The sequence below is a fragment of the Megalops cyprinoides genome, chromosome 8 (genome assembly GCF_013368585.1).
Source record: "Megalops cyprinoides isolate fMegCyp1 chromosome 8, fMegCyp1.pri, whole genome shotgun sequence".
In the NCBI taxonomy this organism is placed as follows: domain Eukaryota; kingdom Metazoa; phylum Chordata; class Actinopteri; order Elopiformes; family Megalopidae; genus Megalops; species Megalops cyprinoides.
Genome location: NC_050590.1, coordinates 4858529 through 4885668, shown reverse-complemented (window position 1 = coordinate 4885668; position 27140 = coordinate 4858529).

Genomic DNA, 27140 nt, shown 5'->3' with positions numbered 1-27140 from the left:
CACCATAGTTGTCACAGCCCTCTGTAATTATTCTGTGACCTCGCACAAAGAGGTGATGGGGTGAACACTGCCCCCTGCCGGCTCTCTATCGCCACCTCCTGGTGCAGCTCCAGTTAGCTACAGCCATGATGCAGCAGGAAGATGCAGGGCAGTAAGGCTTCAGCTGATCGCTGAATCACTTTTACTGAAGTCCATTTAAAGTCCTCTTAAAGCATACTTATACAGGAAAATGTAGAAGGTCAGGAACTCATTTGAGAAACACACTCATGACAGGACTCTTTAGTAAAATTGTCATGAGGGGGATTCTATCAAAAGACAAATTCCATTAAAATTTTGCACCTGTAGCTTTACCCTCTTTGACATGCTGCATAGGTGTGGTAGATATCCCATGGGCTGTTAGCTCTTAGGTCTAGATTTATTCTAACTGCAGTCTGCCTTGTCCTTGACTTTGAATAATGAATTTAATCAAGCCTCGTTTTTATCAAGACTGTGTGCACAGCACTGAATTGAATGTTGGATTTTAAAACAGTTCTAAATGCATTACTCAAAGTAGTGGGTGAAGCTGAAATACGATTAGATCCAATCCGGGCCTTAGCATCAATCTAAAAAATAGATTGGAGACGTGTGGAGTTCATATACATACACATCCTATACAGGAACAATTGCAGGAGTCAGCATAACTACACATGCATAGTCAAGTACAGAGATGACTCTGTTATCATCTGTCTCCTCCATTACAGAGACAGGAGATGTGGTCAGATTTTTTTCTAGTGTGATGATTTCTTCCCTACATTTAATGTAAATGTATAAATAATTCACCAGATCAGGATGAATCATAATATTATGATGTTGTTTTGGGGAGCCATTTGTGGAGCAAACAACATGGACTCAGGCAGCAAATTATTGGTCAAAAGCTGAGGTATGATTTGTCACACGACCCAGTGTGACTCACGTTATTCCTTTTTTAAGCAAAAATATATACAACTTGCTGGTGTGCGTGCCTGATGTCTGATGGTGGACACACAGGAACTGCAGATTTTAGCAAACTGAAATGCTATATATTACGTGTTGGTATATTAATATATTTATTTGTGATTGTGTAAAACATTATGCATAAGCATCTATGCTTGTGTAGTAGGTCTGTGTCAATACTCTCAACCCTGCAAGCAGGGGACGATATTATTACAGACCACAATACCACCTGCGGTTGCGTCTGTGTGCAACGCTGTATGAGTAACTGATTTCCTGGAAGGAACAGTAAGGAAGTCCTGATTGAGATTCTGACAGTGATACTGACGTACTTTTCACCTTCCCGTCTACCTTCGCTTCTGTGAACTCAGGATGTTTCTGTCTGGATTCCCTGACTCAACCTGCAGATTTTCCCAGTTATACAAAATTGTACTAAATTCATGTATCACTTGAAGGGGGGAAAGACCCTAAAGAGTCACATATGCATGGAAGACATGCCTACACCCTTGTAAGAACTGTTGAGAGCTGCACTTGAAATGCTAACAATTCAGTTCCAGTCTTCCAGCCCTGGGGAGCACACCACACTTACTGACAGTAGAATGAAACAACCTGACTTTGAGGCATTCTCTAAAACTGCAGTAACCTGCCGCCGTCTGAAACGTTTGGGGAAGAAAAATACAAAGAAAAAATACAAACAAACATTCAGGCTGCCCCTCTTATCAAAACCCCCATCTGGCAGCAACATAACAGTTACTGTTATTGTGGCAATAGTTTTCAGACTAAAGGAGCTGCAGGAATGTTGACATGATATTACACATTGTGAAAGAGTCCACAAAAAGTTCTTACTTTTTAATAGGGGGTGAGTTTGACGTCATTGTTGCCAGGTCACTGAAGATTCAGCACAAGCGCACTGAAAGCCTGTTTTTTTTTTTTTTTTTTTTTAAGCACTTCTCATTCCCTGGACCTTTCAGTCCGTTCCTTTTTTAGAATCCACAGTACTTACATATCATCAGAAATGAAGTGCCCAGAAATGAAGTCCGTTCCTTTTTTAGAATCCACAGTACTTACATATCATCAGAAATGAAGTGCCCAGAAATGAAGTCCGTTCCTTTTTTAGAATCCACAGTACTTACATATCATCAGAAATGAAGTGCCTCTTCCATCAGACACGTCTTTAAAGTGGCTCTAGGGGGTAATGCATTCACACCTCAGTGCTTACTCCATTGAAGTCACTGTGGATCCTGAACACACGCTGAAGTTTGCTCTGACACTGGCAGTTTAGTTAGGCGAGTCAGATCCTGAGAAGCCTGACTCCGAGTTATGATTTTTGATAACAGTGGTAACAATTGACTATGATAGGGTATAAATGTTACTCTTGAAAGAGCAAAAGCTGATTATGTGTCGATAGATAGATAGACAGATAGATAGATTGATAACACACACATTGCACCTCTATGAATAACAGCGCATCTCTTGTGGTAGGAAAAACTGTATTAGCCTAGCAACACTGTGTATTAGCATGAGCTCACTGCCAAAGGTTGTATTAAGTGCACCATGCTAGCCTGGGGATTACTACAGGACAGGTGTAATGGACCCAGAGAGCCTGGGTCACTGCCAACTTAAGTCTTGGGAGGATTCCACCCGTTTTAAAAAATATAGCTTGGCTTAGCGTGAAGATAATGGAAGAGAAAAACCAGAGAAACCTGAGAAAAAAGTAAGAATGGTTAGGAGAGATAAATAAATAATCGTGTAAAAGTTTAATCAGACCAAAAAGGGGAAAAGAGGGTGGACCATGAGAGGGGGAGCCAACAGGTAAGCCCAGCAGTGGGAAGGTTTAGAAAAAGGTATATAAGAAGAGGTAGTTGAGGGGTTTCCTCAGACCTGGGTCTCAAGAGAGGGTGTGACTGCTTTGCTCCACGTGGACCAGCCCGGTTTACTGTATGTGATCTCTGATCTATATACAATAAACCCATATACATCAGACTTTGAGGTACAACTTGTATTAATTTTGGAGATTGTTATTTCTATATTTAAAACAGCATATTGAAGGCACAAGATCGGAAAGGAACCTCTGGCCTGACCGGTAGAGGCGGGGAGTGGTGGAGTCACCACACTCTCATTTCTGGCACGAGTCTGAGATATGATATTGTCCCTTTACTACGCCCGCTGCTAACAGCTCCTCCAAACCCCGTTCAGTAAAACGGACTGTAGACAGCGTCAGCTTCGATTTACATATCGACTGGTTGTTGTGCCCTGCCCGCAGCAGTAAGTCTGTCTCACGCAGCAGAAGCGTGTCAGATCTGTCGGGCAAGAAAGAGGCGCGGAAGAAAATCAAAGAGAATACTCGTTGACGTTCTGGAACCCTCATGGGCTTTTTAAAGATGTATCTGCTCTGTATAAAAGGTACGGATAAATAGGTTGTTTCTGTTTCGGTTAAGGTTAAGATGCAATGGAACCTGAGAGCGGTAAGGTTGCAAACGCTAACTTTTCCGATGGACCACTATCTGTCCAGGTTTGGGTGGTCAACAGGTGCGCCATTAGTAAGCGTCTTGGCTTTGGAGTGATGTGTTTTTTTTTTTTTAATTTAAGCATGCCACACGTCGGCTTCTTTCAAAATTATAAATGTTTAGTTTAAAATGTGAAACGGGGGCAATATGTGTGGATAGGGGCAGTAATTGGAAATCGTAAAAATATCAAAGCGTATAGTTGCATTCGATGCAAGACAAAACTGAACTGAACCGAACCCACCGTTATTTAGTGAGAAGGGCAAGTCCATATTCTAAAGTCGGCGAAACATATTTGCTTCTGAAAATGCCTCTGGGCAATCTTCACTACTTGTTTGTGTCGGTATAAATTATCCTCCGATGAATTATGCAAGGTTGTTTATTCTCGAGAAAAAAAAAGACAGAAACAAATGCGTGCAAACACGAAGCTTTTGTTTTACATACCTGCTCGCTATGTGCTTTCGACACCTCTGGGGTGTCCCCGCTGAAAGACAGACACTCCCGAGTGTTTATTTAACTTAGACACTTGTATATTTAAGTGTTCATGGTAATATTTTATTGCAAGTGAAATTTGCAACGCACGGAGGTGGGAAATAGGTAGAGTAATGCATTTTTTCTTTTTTATCTTAGTTAAACGGGGAAGGTTTGATGGGCCACCAGGTAAGTTGTATCGCTATACTATTTTTGTAATTATTTTTGGGTAGCAGTACACACAGCATAAAGGGCAGGACAAGTCGCTGTTGCTCAAAGCTCAAAATGCAAGTCATAATCTTTCTGCAAGCAGTGGAGGTTCATTTTTCCCCTAAGAGAAAGTCGGAGCTCTAGCAAGTATAAAAATCAAGTAGATTAAAATCCTCTATATTTACTGTTTGGGCCTTTGCCAAGTGCAGCTGGTAGCGCAACAATGTTCTAAATAAGACTAATTGCCCATGAAATATGCATCTGCGGCCCAAGAGAGTAGGAGAGAAGTACCTGTGGCACTTAATGGACCGCGAGGCCTTCTAAAGAAATGAGAACACGCGCGGAGCCAAAGTAAAATACAATGTGTGACGCTGGCTTAGGACCTGGAATATGAGATCAGCGTCAGCCACCAAGGGTTATTAAGCTCTGGAGTCGGGTACGCTATATTGCTGTGGGCCTGCCAAAACCGTACGGAACATTTCCTCATAAGAGGGTTATCAATCACTCAGTCCAGAAAGGAAACACTAACGTATGTCGCGAGAAAGTCAGAACGCAAATGAGGGAGGCAGTTGGGGTGAGTTAGTCTTTCGATTTGTTCAATATCCTCGAGATAGTTTGATGATAGGCATAGGTGAAGACTTGAATGAAGTGAAAGAAACGTCCTATTACGGCTGCTGGCCGTAAGTGTAAATATAATTTTGTGGAGCAGCAATATTAGTTAAATTTAAATAACAAATCTGTTGTGTGGATGTGTGTTTGTCTTTTCCATGCAGAAAAATTCAATGCATACGTAACCTTAAAAGTCCAGAACTTAAAGAGCACTACATTACCCAGAAGAGGTAATGCCCCCTCATGGGAACAGGACTACATGTTGTAAGTATATTATGACAGAAACTCGCAGCTATTACACCTGACCTGCCTGCGTTTCAATACGTTCTTCAGTTTTGATATTGTAAGTGTATTTAAAAAACTTATAGGTATTACACCTGCCTACATTTAGATAAGTTCTTTGGTCTTGAAAGATGAGAATTGTTATGATTATACAAATGGACAATAAATTATGGTAGCTAATGCAATGGATGCTTCCGCACAATATATGTTACTCTGAGGTTTATGATAAGTCATTTTGATGTCATATCTGTAGGAATTGTCTGCTTATCTGAACTTGGTATTTTTGATACACTTTAGAGGGAAACATGACCTTTTAGTTGAACTGAAGGTACAGTGGGTTTTGCCTCTCAGCATTTTCAAACTTTTTCACTTTCTCTGTTTTTCAGTGAAATTAATGATTTGGAAAAGGGTCTGTTTGTGGAGGTTTGGGACAAAGGGCTAATATGGGACACCCTCCTGGGCTGTGTGTGGATCCCTCTGAACAGTGTGGAACAGGGGACCCAGGTAGGGATCCTGAAACAACCCCTTCATGGAGATCTGCCAGATTCCATTTGTTCATTTTGATCTCCATATAGGTAGCTAATGCATTCATGAACCATTCCAGGAGATTACATTCTGCATTGAGGTGGAGGGAGATGCACAGCACTCTTGCCTGGCTGTATTATGTTGTTGTCTTTTATTTGATCACCTTTAATCAGGAAGGGCTGGGAAAATGGTGGCCTTTACATGGTGATGTTGTCATGGAAGGAAGTGAGGTCCTTGCTGCTGAGAATCCAACAGGACATGAGATACTGTTAGACATCTACTATGAGCTACCTACAGGTAGGCACCTGCAGGCCTCTGCGTGTTCCTCACAATCATTTCCTCATGCGGAAACACCTGTCTGTGTAATACATAAAATGAAAATAGTGGGCCAACAAAGGTGCATAGATAATTCCTTGTTGGTCTGAATTTTGAAAAAAAAAAAAAAAAAAAAATTAACCAGATATATAGATGAGGATGGGCTACATGTAGGTAGGCTCAGTTGGTACTCATTGGTCACGTGATTCGGCTTCAAAGAGTTACGATTTAACAAAACATAAAATCAAAATAATTAAAAATATAGCTTCACAAATTGGTATTTACAGAACAGTTATGGGTCAGTATTTAGGACAGAGGTACAACCAACGTGGCATGCATGACCCATCTTGTGAATAACTGTTTGCAATGACTGGTTGCACTGGTCAGTTTCACAAACACAATTCCACAGCAATGCCTTGCGCAGTGACTTTCTCACCACCTTTCACTGTCATGGGATGAAAAATATACTTTCTGAATGGTTACCTTTTGGGCAGATTACATAGTACTACATGCAAGCCCTGCTAATGTGGATGTGACTTTTAAACAGGTGCTTTTCTGGTTGGAAAAGCAGTGCATGATCGTTATTTGAACTACAGAACTGTTGAGGAGAACTGACCTTCCCTGCCTTTCAGAAATCCCAGAAGATGAAGCTAATTTTCTAGTACAGAGGTTATGCGCTTTATACATAGATGAAGACACTGTTGAGGTAAGGGATTATGTTTGACTTTAGGTATCAAACAAAAGTCTGAATGCAGACCATCATGCTTGGTTTTTGGAATCTGCATATCTAGTGTATGTGCTGGTTAAGGATGTCCAAATCTGCTTCTCTCTAAGATTTCTGCTTGTTCTTAAAGGCTATTTACGTTTAGATTAATAATTAATTGTTTTACTAGACTTTATATATGCTGATAAATTGAAGTCTCTCTTCTGAAGTCATGTCAGGAATAATTCTTTAAGTGTCTCAGAGATTGAATTGGGAGCACTTGCAAAGCACGCTGGGAATTTGAGTAAGAATAATAACCACGTTCAACGGGAATGAGAGGATCATCAGTCACATCACCTAACCAGGCCCCACTGCGCAACCATAAGCGCTCTCTTTACTCTTTTTAAACACGCTGTGTTATGTTTACCCTGTCACACCTTGTGTCACTGTACATGCATTATTATTTAATGAAAGTACTTTAGCTTTAGCTTTAACTTTAGCTTTAAATATCCCCAAGCAGTCCACCTTTATCTTTGGAGCGTCCTACCGATCACACAGAGTGATGCTGCGACAGAACTCCTAATTGTGGTGTTGTTTGTGTGCTGTGCTATCTGTTGGTTCACTTTAGTTCATTGAGGTGAGCACTGTGGCCTGCTTCGGCAGCTTTTGATCATGTCAGTCGGTTCTCATTTGCATATCCAGGGCATGGCCATTATAATTTAAATGTCAGATATTTTAAACAGTAGAAGGAATCGGACTTACCTAAAGTATGAGAGAAAGTACATTGAGGAGAACATGTTCAAATAAAGTAGCCAGGTTTTTCTTGTAAGTTTTAAGTGAGATACTGTACCTGGCTATACCTGGCAACAATCTACATTTGTTGTCAGGATATAGTGTCTGTGGATATATGACTGCTGTGAAGTAGTCCTTAATGTACGTTTTGCTTTTTTCTTGTTGGAAGTTGGTGTATCCTGCGAGTGACGGTTTATGCTTGCATTAGGTTTCAGGGGAAGAGCAGGACTGCACCAAAGACACTGGCATCAGTGAGGAGGTCACCCGGGACTCCACTTTGTACTGTGAGTGTGTGACTGAAATAAAACCCTTTCACTCTTTCCAGACTGCTGACTCTGCTGAATAGTCTTGAGAAACTTACTTATTTAAATTAAATGAAATTGAATTGGTGGTGAGGTCCGGACGTTGTACTTCTGCTGGTTCAGCTCTTGTTTGCTGGTTCAAGTCCCAAACGGGGTAATACTGTTGTACCCAGAGCACAAGTACCCACGTTGCCTCATCAGATTATCCAGCAGCTTTAACAGTTTAAAGGGTATTTGTTAAAAAAATTAATTATGCTTTAAAGAAACACAGTTCCTCTTGTTCCCACCAGTAGATGTCCCTGTTGTACCATGCACACACCTTTAAGTGCTGGAGGCTGTTTTTCCACTCTTGCTGCTGTTTCTGTTAGATGGACAATGGCTGTAAACAGCATGACACTGCCGTCAGTTATCAGAAATGTTTGCCGGTTATTGATATCGCTATCTCATGTCAGATCTAGGCCGGTCTTTTTGCATTTTCTACTGTGTATGTTCAAGTTAATTGTAAATGACTCGTGTGATTAGCACTGAATGCAAGACTGTCAAAGCAAGCGCTGATTTATTTAAATTTGAAGTATTTAAATCTAATATGTTGATATTGCTCATTTTACACAATGTAGCCTTGTATGTGTGTTGTAGTTGAGGAGAGAATATATTGTGGGTATTGTTTCTGCTGGAAAATGATCCAGCATTGTTTGGTGCTCCTATTGGACAGGAACAGAATATCTGAAAGACTGGCTGATCCCATAAGAGGCTAACCTCAGTGCTTCCATATTTCCAGTGCAGTGCAGAATTTTGTTTAACCTTAACAAAAAACTCAAGGTGCTTGGTGCAAGGTGCAGAGCGGGTTATATCTGACATAGAGGTGTAGGATGGACGGGTATGTACTCATTGCCATATGGCTCTGACTTTCTATGGGTAAAGGACCTATCCAATAGCGTTTGGAGATATAAATAAGTAAGGGTGTGGGCTGCATGTCCTACATTTCTGAAGGTCCATGAAGAGCATCCTGGGAGTTGTTAGGTAATTGCGTTGGTGGAGAGGGTGAATGTCGAAAGGGTTGTATGCTCCCAGAAGGGGTTGACCTCCGCTTCCCAGATTCCCTGGCTCAGGCCTCATGACCCCCTGAGCCTTCAACAGCCAAGGCACCGAGAGGCTCCAGAGAGAGAATCCTGGAGTGTGGAATCCCAGAGTGCTGTGGGGCGGAACCCGGTGTGGGCTGTGCCTGCCAGAGGTTCAGCTCCTCATCTTTTGCCTGAGAATTGGCAATGATGATACTGAGGCAGGACGGTTGACAGAGGAGAAGAAAGCATTTGTTTCCTTGGTCAGAACCAATGCTCGTGTTGTCAGTGAAGCCTGACCTCAACCTGATTTGTGAGTAATGCTAGGAGTTAATCACAATACTTGTGAGTTGTGATATGTTTGCTCAGCAGACTTTCTAACCCAGTGTGGCTTGCATAGCATGGTCACATGGTCCATTTCTGAAGCTGGTTGTTTCAATGAAGATACGCAATAAAGAGCCCTCCTGAAAGGTGTAGTGGCTGTGCCCCACATAGACAAACCAGCAACCCCCCCCATCTACAAGCCCACCTCCATAACAAGTAAAATGCAATGCCGCCTATCAGCATACGCTAACGGGACTTGATGTACACTATTCCTGTTGGTATAACGTGACAGTGACGCTAATTTACTTTCGTTGTCGTGGTAAGCTGACAGGATGTGAACAGAGCTATAGTGTAAACCCCAGGAGTGACTGTGCCGGCATACTCTTTGAGCGTGGCATGTTGTTTGAGCATTGTTTTTAATCTGTATTCCTGAAGATGAAAAGAAACTCTGGTGCTCCGGCATTTTCCAGAATGTACATAATAATGTATCGCACGCACTTTTAGAACGTTGCCTCCGGCGCCGATTTCAAAACATGCCTTCGAAAACCTCGTTATTTCTGATTTGTTTATATGTGCGCAGTGTTAAAATGAAAGTGCCAAATAACAAAGCATTCATTAAGAGGGTGCCCTGGGTAAATGGTAAACCAGTGGGGGAGTATGAATGTAAAAATGCAGTTGGACTTTTCCCTGGATCCCAACAGAAAGTGCATGCAGCAGATATGCCAGAGCCATACAGAGAGGAGAGAAGCCGTTGTCACGTTCAGTTGCCTCTCGGCTTGTGTCATAACTGCTCTGGGATACAGCTGCCTCCTCTGGGTTCGACTCAGTGCACAGTGGCATTCATTGTAGTGCATCCATTACAGTGCTTAGCAGACTCTGCCGTCGAGAGCAGCTTGCATAGTTTACATGTCATGCATTTGTGCTGCTGGATATTTTACCGAAGCAATTTGGGCTAAGCACCTTTCCCAAGGGAACGGCAGCAACAGCAGTGCCCTGCCTGGGAATCTCACTGGCATCCTTTGAGTTACAAGCACAGCTACTTACAGTACCACGACGCAGCAGTGCTGCCCACCTCACTCCAGAGCTAGCCGTTTAAAATAGATTTGTGCGCATTTTTTCCATACTGCTGTTGCATCATTGTGTGACAGCATGCACTGCCATAATTTAACCGTTTTGATGTAAGATCCTATCTGACCCTCCTGCCACTTGCAGCTCCAGCTGGGGGCCCTTCTGAAGACCAGGACAGCGACTACCGCAGCGACCACAGTGCAACATCCCTCCAGACTGCAGGACACACCGATCAAAGTCCCTACCACAGGGAGCCACTCACGCTGGGACCAGCCGATAGGAACTGCAACATCGGGTACTCTTCAGATACCTAACGGCTGATCTTGGAACAGTGCAGTCAGGGTGTAGCTGGGTAGCTTAGATGTGGCTTCATCTCAAACACTGATCAGTTCCCGCTCTCCTGTGCCAGGCCTACAGTAGTTTGTGGGACTCAGCCTGAATAGCCTGTCACTTCTTATCTCCAGCTCAGTAAAAACTTACGTAAATGGACAGATTAATGGGCTACATCTCCTCTGTTCTTCAAAAAAAAAAAAAAAGCCTTTCGTCTTATATCACGTATCAAAAGCCGCAATAGCGTTATCTTTAAAGTTGTTTGAAGTTGGAAGCCAGACAGCACTTATCGAACACGCCCGGTGCGCAGATCTCGCCTGGCACAGAGGACAGAGACCTGCGATTGAATCGGCGGCGGAGACGACAGCCGACACAGCCTTTGAAGGGGTAGGAGGGGAGAGCCGTGCTGTGCAGGCGTTGTGTGAGATGACCGGGGACGAGCGCACCCATGCACATGCTCGAGGTGGAAGTTGTGTCAAAAGGCCCACCCGGCACGGTGAGGGACAGGGACTTTGCACCAAGCGTCGTGGGCCCCCCCCTGTGTTGCATGTTTTTGAGCTGAGATCAAAGCACCCTGACATCAAAGCTGCGATGGCTTTGGAAAAACTCTGGGGGTGCAGCAGGGATGGGGGTGGGGGTGGGGGGGGGGGGGGGGGGGCACGGTTTACAAGTGGTTGTGGTCGATTGTAGTAGGAACAAGGATGCCGGGGGGTCAATCTAACTTTTCCATTCGGCAATGGTCATTTATCAGGTTATGACTGTACGTTTAAAGTTTGAAATTCAAGGAACATCTGTTTTGACATATGTCAGAACATGCTGGGTATGCTTTAAAATGTAATTTATCACTTCTTTCATGTTGGTAAAGTGAAAAATCAAAACGTTTTCCACAGCATAGGAGTACTTGCATAAGGAAATTGGCACAAATTACACCTTAGTACAAACATTCCTTGTATTGTGAATGTCACATTTTCCCATATTTTGACATACGTGGATTTTTTCCTTAAGGTATTGTTATGGTTCCTTGTCTGTTTGTTTGTGTTATTTGAGGGGCCATATTTCAATGTTTTTTTAAGCTGCAGTAGTGTCAGGCAGGAAGTCCTGGGCCTCGGCACTTCACAGTGTGCAGTTCCTTTGTCTTTAATGCGATGAGCCGAGCGCATGGCAGTGTCCCCCCTGCATAACATTCATTTAAATAATTGCTTCTGTGGCTTTATAAGTGTTTGAATAGGAGAAGGCAGCTCTACGCCTCAGTCCCAAATAACTCTGGTAGATTGGTTGCCGCAGGATATCCTTATTACAAAATATCCATCTTCAAAACTCATCACGTAGGAAAATGACAGGATTGATGAAAGTTTTACCATAATCCCACAGAATGTAAAACTTGAGTTTGTACGGTGGAAAGAGGTGCAGTACTCTGCCTGTGTGCGTTTTGTCTGTCTGTTCTTTATCTATAGGTCCATCTGCCCATAGTGAGGTAGATAAACGTGAGTCCGAAGAAAGGTTGTTATGTTTGCCAGAGTTTTTCAGAGTCCTCTTGGGCATGCTAGAAACTGTAAGAACTTGCCCATATGTTCATAGAAGTGGCATTTAAGTAGTGTCATGACTATTCAGAGTAATGGGAGAAAATTCAAAAACTCATTGCTAGCTTCTGGTCATTTTGGGGTGGCGGAAAAACAAACTCCATATCTGTGGTTTGAGCCTGTCTGGATGGATGTGTGGGGAAGAATGATTGCTTAGAGTATGACACTACTCCTTCGCTCAGATTAATGGCAGAGTTCATTTGCATTCTGGGATGGAAAATAAATAACTGCACGGCGGCTGTGTCCTACATTTGAGGGGGAAGCCGTGGCGTGGGGCGATTTAGCAGGCCCTCACACCGCAGGCTGACACAGTGATGAATGGGGGAGGGAGAGGGGTCAGCGCCTCCAAACGCCGCTGATTGCTTTCCAGTTTCCCGGCTTTCCCTCTTCACCCTTTTGTTTTACTTTCTCATCTTATCAGAGGAGCTTATGAGGGGAGTTCTGACTGAAGTGTGACTAATAACTATGCAGATGTACCACCCTGCAACTCCCTTCTGTCTGACAGCTGAAGCTTAGTAGGGTTGGGTTTGGTTAGTGCTTGATCATCTGGGAAAACCAGGCTGCTGGTGGAATTGGCGTTGGTGGGCCAGTAATGGGCAGTCTTCCCTCTGGACCTAACAGGAGTACAGTGCTGTGGTACAGTGATGGCGACAGTGTGTTGTAAGAGGTGCTTTCATTCAGATGAGACTACAAACCAAGACTGTGCTGGAGGTCCCATCACACTTCTCCCAAACAGCTGAGGGCTCACCAGCGCCCTGGCTAAATTCCCAATCGGGCGCTTTCCCTTTGCGTTTTGAGCTTTCTGCCTTCCATGTGTCACCCGGGTGGGTGCCACTCATTAGTGGTGGCTAGGGTGAGCCCCCCCCTTCAGTCTAAAGTGCTTTGAGAACCCTGACAGGCTGAAAGATGCTATAGAAACTGTATGTTGGATAAATATAGCAACTACCACCTGTTATTCATGAGGGCGGAGCATGAAACCTGATTGGACAACCCCTCTTGAGAGAATGATGTCTGGCCTATTAGTGAAACTTGGTCATGCTGCGCTTCTAATATTGTTCACTCCTTATATGGTTTTTTTGCTTTTGTTGTTCTCTGCCTCACTTGTAAGTTGCTTTGTATTAAAGCATCTGCCAGATGAGGAAATGTATGAGGAAATGAAATGAAATGATCCTGGTTTTTTGTCACATATGTCTTGATTTCTGGCACAGGAGGCAAGAAGAAGTAGACCTTGCCCTCAACAACAAGAATGAGATGGAGACCTGCTCCACCTGCAGTTGGACCCCCAGCTCGCAGCTCTCTCCTGGAAGCCGGGTTCCCCTGGACATGACGGACAGGTGAGCTCATAGCTCTCTCTGTAAAAGAGAGCCCCTTCTTGGCTTGACGGACAGGTGAGCTCATAGCGCTCTCTGTAAAACCCGCCCCATCTTGACTTGATGGACAGGTGAGCTCATAGCTCTTTCTGAATAGCCCTCCCCTTCTCGATTTGATGGACAGGTAAGCTCATAGCTCTTTCTGAAAACCCCACCCCTTCTTGACTCCATGGTTGGGTGAGTTCATCTCTCATCTCTGCAAAACACCTGCTTCCCCTTGACTTGATGGACAGTTGAGCTCATAATTCTCTCTGAAGAGCCCGCCCCGTCTGTACCTGATGGACAGGTGAGCTCTCTCCAGAGCAGAGGTACAGAGAGGCAGGCAGGAGATGGTAACAGTCCTGACCGGAGGTGCCCTCTTCTGCTTCTCCGATTGTCATGCTAGGGGGAATGACGCATTGAATTTGGCCGAATATAAGCCACACCATTCTAATCCCCGCTTTGGATAAACTATGTGGCATTTGTTGAGCAAGCTCCTAAATCCAATGTGAATTGTTTTATAACACCGAGATGGTCACCCACATAATCACATTTCTGAAGCGCCTGGATTTCTTTAGAAGGTAGATTTCATTGTTTTTTTCTGCTTGTTTCAGCACCTTGACTCTGTAATGACAGAGGTTTTGGCAATTATCTGTCACTTTTTGCATCAGTGCTTATTCATTTGGCAGAACTTAAAATGCAACATATCTTTACAAAGTCTTTCAATTCCAGGTAAAATTGCATTTGCCGTGTACTGTCAGTGCCCTTTATTTATAGTTAAAGTACTATTCATATTTTTTTTTGGAATTGTTGCCAAAAGTGGCAAAGTGCATTTGGAAAGTTGAAAAGTTTTCACAGAATCTGCTGGTTTATGCGCAGTCCTAATCCTCTCTCCTTGAGGGTTTTCAGGGTACACATAAAAAAAAAAAAAAACATCTCTGAGAGAAGTATATTAATAATTCTCCAGCTGGCTTCTTGATTACCAAGAGCAGATCAGTGAAACTCAGTATTCAGCACTCAAGTTTTTTTTTGTTTTTTTTTTGCAGATTCAGAAAGCAAATAATCACTTGCACTGTATCTCCTCCTGTAGTTCATTCGTTGAAAGTGCAAAAAAAACAAAAAAAACATGCTACCTCAGCAGCAGAGATGGCTGTAATGCTGTGTGTGTGGGGGGGGGGGGGGGGGTCTGGTGGGCAGAGCGATGCACGCAGACTGAAGACATGCTGCTGATGCTGATGCAGTCTTAAGGTTAAGCAATGCCAACAGAGATCAGAGAGAGCCCAGGTTTCATGGAATGCACCCTGCCCGCTGTAGTAGTTAAGGCCTGAGATACAGAACTAGAAAGTCCTCAGCAGGGTTACTTCTATCATACCCCCCAATCAAGAGATTTTGACCTGAATTGCTTGGCTTTAACATTTAGATACATGGATGGATTGTGCCAAATATAATCCTACTAAGCAAATGATTAACATAACAAGGGGGGCCAACTTCACCGGGGTCCTCCAACAGCACCGCAGTGCATCCTAGCGTGGCTGCGCTCGAGTTGCGTGCTTATACGGACCAGAATGCCCCTGTTGCCCTCCGTGTATTATGGGTTTAAAAAAAAGGGACGGAGATCACTAGACTATGGCAGGCTGTGGACTTGAGATCGACAGTCACTTGTACTGTATTTTAGGGGAGCCTGTGTTTGTGATCACAGGTGTCACCATTTCAGTTTATTGTTTAATAGGAAGCTACTTTGCACTGCCTGGTGCTCGCTGCGAGTCACTCATGGCTAACTTCAGACAATTTAATATGCAATAATTGCTAAGAGGGCTCAGCTGCAAATGCATTGCTATCAAGAAATGATGCAAAATGGAAAAAAAAAAAAATACTTGGTCAATTGGCAACTGTCCTGCTGGTTCAGGACCATTGTGCTACAATGGGTACATGTTTATGATCTACAATCTGTGGATCGGTACCACTAGAACAGTGTGAGGAAAATCTGTACTCAAGGGCTCAGTGGACTGAATGAGATGATTTCCTAATGAGTAATTATTTATCAAAGCATGGCCCTTATCAAAACCATATGGTCCTGGATTGTTCTGGGGAATAGGTTTTCTTTGTATGGTTGAGGAAAATAAAAGATTAGATTCAAAATCAAAAAGCTGATAATGCTGGTAATAATTGTTGGACAAAACAAAGCAGTGGTCCCATGTGATCTTTCCTGATCAATGCCCTAAATACAAGGCTTTTTTTGCTGCCAGTAACTGCTTTTAAACAACATGCGTGAAATTAATCTTAATGTTTGGGAAGGACCTCAGGGTATTATCAGCATTAGTGGTTGCTTTTAAGTCTCTGTTAAAATGTGCTGTTGAGATTGAAGCTCAGATCATTGCAATATGTTGTGTAGCCTGGATTTATTTTCAATGTTTTCAAAATCCTTAACAGAAAAAAAGCTTCTCTTGATGACCATTTCGATCAACATCATCTTTTTGTGTACAAACAAATAAAAGCTTTATAAAAATGATCCAATGTTGTAGCAGGTGGGGGGAGGTTTCCCGAAATATCTTTCTGCAGAGCTCTGGTGGCTGGTGATGTTGCCCTGTCTGACATATGTGGTTGCTAGGATATAGAGCAACTTTTTAAGTACTATTTAACAGTTCCTTATGTAGCTTCAAAGTGTATAATTTTCTTTAAAATTCAAGACAAACCCTAAGTACTGTGGTCGCTCTGCAGTATGTTGGACTGACTTCACCTGGAGTCACCAGCTGGCAGTCAGCAGCGGGGTCACCAGGGTTTGATCTGCGGTTTGAGGGGGGCGAATTTTCTTCCGTGTGACGCAGCCCTTAAAGGGTCTGCTGCCGGCGCTCAGGTTTCCTCCTTTCGTGTGCTATTTGGGGCATGTTTTCTGGCTCTGCCGAGGCGTAGTGCTCTGACGGGACGCGACACCTTTCCTCTGTGGTTAGAGGGGCTCTGAATAACCAGGGCGGAACCACGCCAGAGAAAGCCCTCTTATCCGGTCTCCTGTCAAAAGGCGTCCACCAGCTGTTGTTCGCCAATTAGTGCGCTAAGCATGAACAGGCAGGGCCTGCTTGTTTTGGTGCTGTACGTCACTCCCCAACCTACGGATGATGAACGTGTCAGAGCACAGCGGTCCACTTGTTAGCATTTTCAGCCGTTTCCTTCCTGTCTCTCTGCCCCCTTTCCTTCCAGTGTCTCTCTTAGCTACTCGGTGGACAGCAGATTCTGCTCCTCAGCAACCTTCAGCCAGCTGACCCCCGAGGCCAGCTTCTCTGAAGCTAGTGAGAGCGAGGGTCATCTTGGCTCTGGGGGGGGCCAGGACGAAGTGTCCCTGTCTGGCAGCGGCACCCCAAGGGCACCTGACTCCCTCGAACCCTGCAGTCCGAGGAAGGACGCGCCCAGCTACAGCCCCGTCCCCTCTGTTTGCAGCCACGCCCCTTCCACCTGCGGCCACGCCCCCAGGCCTCTGGAGACACATGAAGAGGAAGGCGAGGTTGCCCACGCCGACGGGGATGAACAGGAGGTCGGAATGTAAGTGAGCGAATCTGTTTGTTACAGTAATGATCTGTTTTTGTTTGTTTTGGTTGGCTGAAAATGAAAGCATTTTCACATTTAACGAACGCTGTTGGAGATGGGCTTGTGACAAGATGATGTTGGCACGATCAGATTGCTGTGCCATATTCTCTGTGGAGGACAGAATCAGCAGCTTTGATGTGTGGATCAAGTTATGTATCTTTTGTATGGTTTATTTCGTGTTTTTATTTAGTTTTTATACGTTTGATATATAGAAGACATTCTAAATTGATGATAAATAACCCATGTGTGATGTTTTAAATTATAAAAAGTCCAACAGCTGCAGGAATATCACAGATAATTTTATGTTCATCTCAGTATTCTGAATGTTACTGGCTAGATACGACCTTTTGTCAATAACCAGAGGATCTAAATGAACTAAAATGCTGAGAAAACAATTACATTTTCATGGAGGGAATATGGATGTGTTGATTCAGTTAGAATAGATTGCCCCATGAGGCAATCTCACACTCAATCCTGGGGACTGTGCTAGTCTCTTTTGCCCTGTAGAGGGTGCTGTAGAGAATTTACTTCTGTTCACATACTGTAGTACTTTGTGGCTTCAGTTCAGAGTCATTGTGTTCAATCTGAGACATTATAAAATATTCACTGGCATTTTAAAGGCAAACACCATAATATCAAAGGAGTTTTTTTTTAGTGGGGCGCTCTTTAAAGGGAATTTGACCTCAGAGCCTATAACAGATCCGAAGGACTGCCTGAATGTCTGTGAAAAACTACACTTGTCATCACAGTAGTCTGATTGTCATGTCCAGACTGCTGGTACTGCTCACCAAAAAGCAATCTGTCGAGGAAATGGTAGGTCAGAGTGCTCCATGTGGTCGTACTGGTAATTACTTTACACATCCTTTACGAATGCCAAAATCCATTTCCTGTAGCTCTTACTCCAATTTGCAATGCCTCAGGCTGCCACCAGTCACTGGTATTAAGTGTCTGAAGAGATGTTCAGGCTCTGATTGAACCTGACTCTTGGGGTAGGACTTGGGAAGAAAGAAAATGACCTAGGAAGGATTCAGGCTTCATTTCGACTTCCCTTACGCTAAAAAGCCTTTCAGGATTCAGGTCATGCGAGAGAGGGAAAAGCTTGATATGTTTATTCTGCCTTTTTTTGGTCAGCAAAGGAGCTCATTGAATTGAAAATTGAATACTGCTATTCAGATCTGCACAGATGGACCCACAAAGCTAATATTAAAAATAAAAATGCAGGTTGACTAGGCATGACGGGGGTTGACGGATGATTGGTTTCAGCCTTCAATTTAGTTCCCAGCTATTTAACTTGTGGGAACTGTCTTCTCCGTGGTAACGCTGCGTTGTAAAAGATCGCCATGACCAAAGCGGTCTTCTCGCATTTTTTGATGAATGAGCCCAACTACAGAAGTGACTGGAGGTTTCAGGACTTTAGCCAACTATAAGCGGCCAGGAGAACAGTGTTCAAAGCGCTCATTTGAGAGAGGTAATGGCGACACACAGGTGCCGAGTTAAACAGAGCTGCAAACAGCCTGTGATTGAGGTTACTGGGGACAGGTGTGCCAGGACACACACCTTATTTTTTCATAGCTTCTTGAGCTGATGGTTGTAAGTAAATGTGTGCATTGAACAGAAGCGCACTGAGAAAATTCCCTCTTAAAGTGTCACCTGACTGCTTAAAATTCCATTTTTGCCTCTCATTGACGGTGTGGAGTATATTCTGTGGCTCATTCGGGATAGCTTTACTTGAGTGGTTCAGTAATTAATTCACCGCATTTAATATTTATGTATTCGTCAAGCAATGCTGTGAACAGTAAGTAGTTCTCTAAAAATTGATCAGGTGCAGCTAAAATATCAGTTTCCACATGGAAAAAAGTTACACGTGATTTTAAAATGATTTTTTTAAAATCCATTTTGACTTTGGTCACTTTTCACATCGATGGGGTAATGGTAATCTTTAAATAATCCTGTTTAAGCAACAGTAACATAGTTCTCAAATACAGGGACAACTGTCTAAAGGGCATGCCTAAGTCAACTTCTGTATTTAAATGACACAAACACAGTACATATTTTACATGTGCTGGGGTGACCTTGTCACTGAGGAGTAGGCGTGGCAAAGGTCTGGCACTAGCCAATCAGGATGCCAGCCACATTACCTTTAAAAGAGCCTTTGATATACATCACTTGCATGTGTTTCTTGGCAGAGTACTGAAATACAGGTACACCCTGTACTGTGTGTTATAGCAGTAATGTGTGAAATACTTAATCATTAAATTTTTTGTAAAAATAACCAAAATACAAAACTTATTAAAATTTAGCAAAACTGAAATGCAAAGGTAAATGGTGTAGACTTTCTTTAAATAATTGTCTATTTGTGTTCAAATATGGGGAAATAAAAAATCCAGAAAGTATGCTGGGTTGAGTAATGTAGTTTTGTGCTCCTTTGGCAGAGAATTGCAGTGCCACACAGACATATCATATCGCAGTTCATAAACATGCACGACCATGTAAGATTTGTAGTTCATATACATATATATATAGTTTATACATGTATGTATAATTATATATATATATATTATATATATATATATATATATAAATATATATATATATATATATATATATATATATATATATAAAAATATAGATATATGTATCTATACGCACATATATATGACAACACAACAGTGCACAATACCAGTTCAGTGTGTATAATGTATATTGTATGTTTCCATACCATCAAAGCATTGCATGTGATGTGGTTTTTAATTTGGCTTGGTGTCCAAGGTTGTTGCCCCTCCATGGACATTATAAAAAGGTAGAGAAAAGGGGGAGATGGGGAGGAGGAGGGACATCCTCTGGCTGATGAAGAAAAGAAGTGAGTGGGATTTTTATAGTCGTGGACCAGACCGGATTCGGTTGACTGGATTTAGTTAATTTTGTAGGGATTGTCAGTAAATTATCCTCCCAAAACTTTGTTTGAAGCTTCGCTAGTGTAATAAACCCCTCACTCATCTTAACAGTGCCATGGCATGTATGCTGGCCATGAAGCATTCTATCTGAATGTGACAGAGATCAAACATAGACACAAGCTCCAGTTCCCACACCGGTTGGTTGGAGACGTATGTCTCTTGCTCAGAGCAGACCCAGAGCTTTCTGCCATCTCCCTGCCTTTAGCTGTTGCTGTGAATGGTGACAGCCTTCCCGTCCCTCTTCACCACCTTGGGGTCGCTTGCGGGCGTTTCCATGGCAACCATCACTTCCTCCTTGCGCTGACACACGTCATGCATCAGTTCCAAAGTGGCACTCTGAATTTTCTAATATTGTTTTGTAGGGGTGCAACGAATAATCGATGTAGTTGACAAAAATCGATGACCAAATTAGTTGCCAATGAATTTAATTGTCGATTAGTTAGTGACGTCATTGCGTGTGTTTTTCGTGCTGACTTGGAATGCTGACATGTAGCCTAAGCTACGTTGCTTTACTGGAGTGAATTATAGAGATGGCAACGCCTTCACGACCAAAGACCTCAAAAGTGTGGCAGCATTTCACTCCCTTTCGCACGTAACTTATTTTTTATGCTCTGTGGCGCGCGTTACGTTTGTTTTCATTAGCGTTTTTAAGCTTCTCATAGTTTTCTCCACCACATTTGCTATATTTTTTAATGTTAATTCGCTGTTTCCTCTAAGCTAAAATTACCTAGAATTTTTCCAATCTCGTGTTCTAATCGCAGCAGTGCTAGCATACACGCTAAACAGCTAATCACACCGGTGTGACCGTATGCGCAAAAGGGTTAACTCTGCCAAGAAGGTTGTGAACTGCAACATTTGCAAACCTGACCTTGCCTGGCATGGGAGCACATCAGTTATGCTCGAGCATCTGAGGAGGTGGCACGTTGGCTCTCTAGATGGTGAAGATTCGTCTTGTTAAGTCAGTTAGCTAGCTAGCATAGCTAATGTTAATGTTAAAAGTCATGTTACTTCACGTTATGAGCTGTAACGTTTTCTATTTTGAAATACATTTTCTTTTGATGAATAAATTATTAATGGCATTGAACATACAGTGTACCAAATAATAACCTATTATTCAGAACGATCCTGTTCACATTCCAAATGTGCCCTGACTTTACAATGTTAAACCAGAGCCCATCTGCTATTTAGAAATTCTCTGCTTAAACGTTGCATCCCAATATGTGCGTGCCCAATGTGGGTTGTATTCGAATTAATTCGAACGAGTTATGGGTTTGTTAGATCTCGTAATGCTACCATGGATGGCTTTCTTCGAAGGAAGCAAACTCCCCAGCAAGCAACTGCCTTCACTGAATTAGTCCTAGTAACCATTCATTAAAAGATGTATTTTTTAATGAAGTTCTCATCTTTATTGTCTTTATTGTTAGTTAGCATATGCCTAAAACAACCTCAAGCTAAATTTAAAAGCCGATAGATAAATAAGAGCCATTGAGTAGCCTAATTGCGCGATTCGTGTCAGATAATAGTCGATTATTCATTTCAATAATCAATTATCAAAATAGTCGTTAGTTGCAGCCCTATTGTATTGTCTTTCTGAATAACCATTCTAATAAAGTAGCTGCTCTGCTGTGTGGCCTGAATCATCTATCATAGCAACATCTGACATGTATTTAGAGAGAAACCCAAAGTGCTGCTTGGCTCCTGTTATAACAGAAGCCATTTTGATTTGGCAGGTTTTGGCAAAGCTAGCAAAACAGGGGAACACCAAAAGGACTGTGGTCAAGGGAGGTACTGTCATGTGTTTCTTACGACTAATGCATACTTACATCACTGTCATAAAATGGATTTTGAAGTTGTCCCCATATGCAGAGAACATCAACCTGCTGCTGTACAATCATAATAACTAATCTGATTTATCAATAAGCAAGCCTAATCGACACATTCCAATTAAATGATCTTGTAATCAATGTTCAAAAAAGTCCAATCAGCTGACTGCCTGACTGTTGTTTCTGAAGCACAGTATGTATTAAATGCAAGGACCTCAAATCAATAGGAGAGGCCAGCTTCACAAGAACTGGTGTGCCTAGGTGAGATCGTCTGCAGTGGGAGCTTTCTTTCATGAAAACAGTCTCTTCAGCTCAGCCAAGTTAGAGTTTGGCTATTCCTAGTTAGTGTGCTGAACTAATAAAAAGACATTTTGAAGACATTCACCCAGCAGCCCAAAACTTCAGCAACCAGACACTTTTGAAATAAAATGTCACCAAGATATCACTTTCTCAAATTAAAGATTCAGGTATTTATGAATGACCTCGCATTTCTTTTGTTACCATTGTTCCCTCTGGGGAAAAAAAAAATCAGAAAACTCATACACACACTGAAAGAAGAAATTGCTTTGCTTAATTGCTTCTGCCAGGGGTTCACTGTTGCGTGAACGTTTGGCTGGTTTGGAAGCCAGCAGGTTGCAGCCGTGAACTGTAGGTTGTGGTTTGTTCCAGGAGCTCTTTGCAGCACGTAACTGGAATTGCTTCATTAAATGTCCAAAGATGTAGCTGGGTAAGGTGTGAAATGTGAGCCTTGTAGGTCTCCCTGGTTGAAGGCATGTGTCGTATTCTGTATGTAAAGGAATGATTTGCTTTGTTGGGCTGAAGGTGATGACATGATCTTGTTGACCTGTCGATGACGTAAATTTAGTAAGCAGCTGTTTGTGTTTCTGTGTCTTGAGATTGACACCTGCCAGTCAAGTCAGAGGTTAAATGCACTCTCTGCGCCAGGTCTCTCGTGTCGTCCCGTCACCATGGAAACCACCGCAGCGGAATGCGTGTATTCAGAAGCGCGGGCCCTGTTTAAATTTTCAAAGCAGATCGCTAATTTCGACCAAACGTTTACTTAAAATGTTTGTCTGGCCCCGAATATAGCCAGGGAAATCGCCCCCCGACAGAGCGACATTAATGTTTGAACAGATCCGTTTTGTTTACTGTGTGTGTGTGTGTGTGTGTGTGTGTGTGTGTGTGTGTGTGTGTGTGTGTTTTCATACCCACCCCCTGTTTGAAGCTGATTAGAGCTGATAGTAATAGCGGTCTGTGTTGAGCTTGAATCATCCTCTGCCTGCAGAACACAGAGCTCCAAGGTTGGATTGACTAATCTGCTATCAGGACCGGTTCCTATCTGTGTCATTTGCCTAGAGTGCCACACATCCCTGTTAACTGGGTCATATTTTGCAGCTGTCTGCTTTTCTCTGTCTGTCTGTCTGTCCTTCTCCCTCATTCTACTACAGATTTCCAGTACTGTGGAAAAAATGGCCACCTGTTTGGGATTTCAACTCCAAAACCCATTGAGCCTGTATGTATTGTCTTACGTACTCTTCCTCCCTGTCGTGTTAGAATTCATAATTTCTACAGAATGGATATCACGTTCAGTTTTAGGGGAATCAAGTGTCATAAATATACATAAGAAAGCATAAACCCAGGAGTGCAGAGATTTGGTAGTGGAGATTTCAACTGAAGAGGGGTAGTGTAGGGAAGGTCAGTAAATTGGGAAAAGAAGGCCCCGCTCATCACCCCCTGCAGGTCAGGACCATGTCTATCGGGTGAGGTATTACGACTCATATAGCAGCCATGAAGCATAGCTCTCAGAGCCTTTTCCAAAGGAAAGAGTAATGAAACCTCTCACACATGCAACAGGCTTGCGTTTGTGGTGTCGCGTTGGCAGATGATGTGATGATGTGCTGTTTATTTCAATGTGCGGTATCACGACGTTTCGGGTTCTGTGATCTAGTGACTGATGCATGGTAGTATACTTGGCTTTCCTTCTTTATTCAGGTTAGCAGAAGTTATCTTGTGCTAGGGCTTGATTAGTGTTATGCTCAAACTCATTGGTTGTGGGAGTGTTGTTAGTCTGGTCTGACACTGTTGCTCTTTCACCTTGAATGGATACACTTCTGTTCTCTTGTGCTGGAAGTCACTCTGGATAAGAGCGCCTGCTAAATGAATGTAATGTAATGAAACGTGATGAAAAGGTTTACTAAATCAGTGCCTTGAGTCCTTACTTTGTCTTGCTTACTTGGTGGTAGAGAGAGTGTTTGCATGTACCGGGTACTGATTTAGCGTTTGGTCAGGGTCCTGGTTGCAAACTGCCAGTCAGTTCTGCCGGTTTATGTAGATGGCTCCGCCCTCATTGATTGTCATGTTTTGATGTTTTGATGGTGCTTCAACTATGCCTGTTGTCTCTCTGTCCTTTTTTTTGCTGTTTGCTTCGTGGTGGCCTGCTCACTGCAATATTTACAGCACATTTAACACGTTTAGGGCCTCATCAGTGTGGAAAAACGAGAAGGCAAGGGCGCTCGTGATGTAACCGCATTACTGTCTCCATCAGTGGTCAATATTTCACCCGTCGCCGGGCCAGATTTCGAAAAATGCAGGCCAGATATATCCAGGTGCTGTTTATAGCAGCTCCTGAACTTTGCCTCGCCCCACTGACGGTTTGATCCCCAATTGTGAAACACTGAGACGCTTTGAAGGTCGCCTGATTGATCTCACCTAATATCGATCAAGGGTGTGGGGGGTGGGGGGGGGGGGGGGTGGGGGTGTCAAAAAGGATCGCCGATCGTTTCAGCTCTCTTCCAAACAGGTTAAAGTGGCAGGTGTCAGAGGCCCGCCCTTATGTCCAGTATTGACGAGCCTGCAAGCCTTTTTGTCACTCAAAAAGAACAGCCTTTCTGCGTATGTGTCTGTGTGGGTTGGGTGTGGCCCTGCTGTTTTCCCGCCCTTTGTGGTGGCATTAGCTCTGTTGCTATGGAGTGGTGACACAGAATGAAAGTAGGGTTTATAGGGACCAGGATAAGCCCATAAAGATGCAAGCAGAAAAACACACTGATCTGCAGCCACAACCCCCACCCCCCCCCCACCCCCAACTCCCCTTTTTGCTGTAGCCAATCAATATTTGTATCCCCTCGTATGCTTGTTCTTGTGGCAGAGGAAGCCTCGGATGTTTTGTTGACTGCAGACCGTGGTTGATACGCCCAGGAGACGTGCGGTGCTTAATCTGTGCTCGGCGAGGCAGAGGGCATGGTGCTTTGTCTTCATTAGAGACCGTGGAAAATCAGGCTGTAAATTGGATGAAGCCTCTGAGAGCCATCAGTTTTTTTTTTTTTCTTTTTTTTTTTTTGGGTTCTCGGTCCCTTTATTTATCTGTTCTGAAACATTGTTTCCCAACAGAGGATAATGGCAGATAATACTAGTCTTTCTGACTCCCCTCCCAATATAAAACACAGGCAAACTAAGCACACAGCACTGTCTGCTAGAGTACGATACTGAACTGAAGGTAAATTATATGGTAACTTCCATCTACGGTACGGCTGGTGTTTACGTCCCTGCAGCACGCTCAGAATAACATCATAAGCACATGTCTGTCTGTCAGTGACAGGGGATTCTCAGGTCTGTTGTCTGTGTAATTGGGGCAGACATACGTGTTACATAAGAGTGTCATTCAGCACAGCTGAGGGTCATGATTGGCTTGTGGCTCACAGCTAATGCGGCCCATGTTTAATCAGGAGAATAGCCGTCATTCCCTTTTGTTAAGGTGGTGGCGGAGTGATGCATGACTAACCATTACAATTTACTGTTGCAAAGTTAAGTGCAGCAAACTGATGCCATATATCTCTTTGTTGAATGAGGCTGTGCTGTCATTGCATTTAATGGAATTTTGCGTGACGCATATGTACATCTTAATCCTGGGTCAAAACATGGAATGTTCGGGCAGTTGCCTGTAATCTTTCATAAGCAAAAAAGACTAATATTTAAATTCCATCCATTTTTCACAAGTCCATTGTCTTATCTGAACTCTTTTTGCATACAAACATTTTGGCCATTTTTTTGCATCTCTGTCTTTTGGTGTGCAGGGTGTCTGCTTAACTGTGTGTGTATATCTGTTTTGGAGGGGAGTCTGCTGTTCAGCATTTATTTGCTTGCCTTTGTGCCTTGTGTGGAGTACAGTTTCTCTTTGAAACTTTTGTCTTTGAAATCTTTGAGCTAGAGGTAGGGTCCAGTTGTCATCTGAATGTAGAGCAACTGAGAAAGATGTTAGAGCTCTTACAATCTGGTCCCTGTACATGCTGCTCCTTGGTGCATTACTCTCCATATGGTACCGCAACATAATTAATATGTACACAATGTAATACATCATAACCCCATCACTTACGTCTTTTGAAAGAGCGACATCAGATAATTCCACTTATCTTTCCTTGACAGAGCTGTCGTACTAATGGTCTTGCTTGTCATGGTGGAAATTCAGTGATGCATTGGGGCATGGTCGGCCTGCTGAAATCGCCCGCAGAAATGAACACAGAACACGTTACACGTGAACATGCAAGAACACATGGCGGGAACATCCAGTCCTGGGCATGCTGTCATCACGGAGACCTAAAGACGTAAACACACACACACACACACACACACACGTACACACACATAACCATAAACATGCAAACACAGGCTCACATGTACATATTTGGACGTTAACACACACAGGCTTATACACACCCGTGCACATCCTCCACACACAGATGCACGTGCACATACACACACACACATACATACCCATGCACATCCCCAACACACAGATACACACACACACACACGCACACCCATGCACATCCCCCACACACAGATACACACACACACACACACACACACACACACACACATACACGTACACACACATAACCATATACATGCAAACACAGGCTCACATGTACATATTCACACGCACACACACACACACACACACACACACACACACGCACACACACAGACTTATACACACCCATGCACATCCCCCACACACAGATACACACACACACACACAATATGTAGTGCGGTATCTTCGACTCAACAGGCTCCTGAAATGAAAGACAGGGATAAATGAAGTTGGGAATCATGGGATTGACCACCGGGCTTTTTTTCCCTTGCTGGTAGAGCTTTAGGCTTGTGTTGACTCAGCTCTCCCTCTCCATCAGGACTGTTTGAGGAGTCTCATTAGCCAGCCCGGCAGCTTTCACTGCCGAGGCCCGGCTCCAAACGGCTTTACAGCTCTGTCTGACCCTCTGCTGGTCCCAGGGCCGCAGAATCCGGCCAACCAGGCAGATACAATAACAATACCCGCATATGACATCATCATTCGGTGTCCTGAAATATCCTGTCTGAATGGTTTTAAAGGAGCACAT